Genomic DNA, 1,995 nt, shown 5'->3' on the forward strand with positions numbered 1-1,995 from the left:
TCTAAATAATCCAAAGAAGTAGGAATTTAATCAGTGTTTATTGTAATCAACAAATGATTTTAAAGGTACAAAAGATCCAGGCGGGAAACAAGCGTCCATTTTTTGAAAGCTTCTATAAAAGATTTGAACGGAGAAAAAAATTACAGGTAAATAACATTTACTAAAACAGAAAAGTTTCTCAATATTGTTTTGCCATTTATATGACCACAGTCAAAGCCAAGCAAAAAATTAAATTAAATCAAAAGATGATGTGATTCAGACAACTAAAACAAAGCAAATACTATACTAATATAGTTGTAGCACTGTTATAGTTATACTATATATTTTTTGATCCTGGAAAAGCTCTGAAATCTTCAGCTCTAATGCTGTTAATGGTTCCTGAATTATCTTGTTCCAGAGAAATCATAGCTTTTAATCTTGCAGCACATAAACGCTAGAATGGTCTCCTTTCTGTGTCTACCAGAACTCTTAAAAAATGGAATCTGTTTTAAAAACTCATCTTATGAAATTGGCTTTTAATTCATGAGTATGATTAGTAGGCATATACTGGGTTCTTTTTGTATTTCTGTTATATTGTTTTTACTTTAATCTATGATTTACCCTGTTAACATGTGAGGCTCACTGTAAATACAATTTAGAATAAAATTTTAAAATTTAAATTGGCTAATGTAATAAAAGGTAATAAATCTCTTTTAAAATTCTTCAAGGTTGACAGGTTTTAATATCCAGTCCTACAGTCCTGATTCTGGCCTGTCATCTAGTTCCGGTTTCTATTACTCTCTGCCTCCTGGCTGTGATTGGTCCCGTGAGGCTCCTGCTCTTTCTTATCAGAGTTCATTCCTCCCACCTGTGCTCCAGCCTTTTCAAGCAATGACCAAACTAGTAGACAGAGCCAGAGGTTTGAAAACCCTTGGTTAGAAGATTGTCAGTGTTCCTTCTCTGCCTGATCACCTGTTTCAGATGTCCTTTCTGTCCCAACCTCGCCTTTGCCTTACCCCCACCAGACCTTACAGGCTTTTCCTGATTTCTGCCTAGTCCCATTATCTGGAAGCTTGATTCTACATCCACAGTTCTGACCCTGGCTCTGTCCAAAGCTCTAGATTCTCACCTTTCCCACTGATCCCTCTGCCTGGTTCTGTTCTATCGGCTTTAATCCTTTTCGGTTCCCGGATGAAAACAAGCAATGCCTCTCTCCTGGAAACCAGAACAGAGAATCCTAGTGTCTGCATTTCTCTGTTTATCTGTCGCATTCGAGCATCACTAATCTGGCTCTATCCTGCAGTGATCTCACCACTGCACTTGGATCCTTCCCTTCCCTCCTCAGGGATCCTGAGAAGGTTATTGGATTTTTTCTCAGGTTGAACTGTTGAATTGAGAATCAGTCAACCCTCTAATCTGATATCTCCTTTTCAGAGTTTCCTGTCTTTCCTCCTGAATTCTTGGAACAAATCTTTAAAGCACATCATAATGTGTCTGGCTGGATTCTAGGTCCTCTGTCGGGCGCTTTACACTTACAGCTGAAAGAACATCATATCAAAGTATTATTTAGCCAAGACAAACATTCATATATTAAAAAAGCAATAGGAAAATTCAGCATAGTAAGTAAACCTTTGCATCTTGGTATAATTGTGATAGATTTCTTCTTTTTTGCATAGGCTGCTCAACAAACCTACTTCATTGGGTTCAACATTTTAAATCTAGGTTGCCTTCTCACTTGGAAAAATGGCTTTTTGAGCAAATCTCTGTTTTCTTCGCTGGTCAGTTTGCTCTGACGCAAAGTGTCACAAATCTTCTCCCATGACTCGATCTGTGAGCGGAATAATGCAATCCTGGCTCTGAGAAACTTTGAGAGTTTAGTCTCAGTGCCTTTGGCCAGACTCATGCTGTCTTTGGTGATAAAGAAGATATCCATACCAAGAAATAAGGCATTAAGTGCAATACACAACCCTCTAGTTCCCTTGGAGAGAGCCAGAGGTCCTTTCATTGCTGCCTGAC

The sequence above is a fragment of the Cyprinodon variegatus genome, unplaced genomic scaffold (assembly GCF_000732505.1).
Source record: "Cyprinodon variegatus isolate N-32 unplaced genomic scaffold, C_variegatus-1.0 Scaffold24, whole genome shotgun sequence".
Classification (NCBI taxonomy): Eukaryota; Metazoa; Chordata; class Actinopteri; order Cyprinodontiformes; family Cyprinodontidae; genus Cyprinodon; species Cyprinodon variegatus.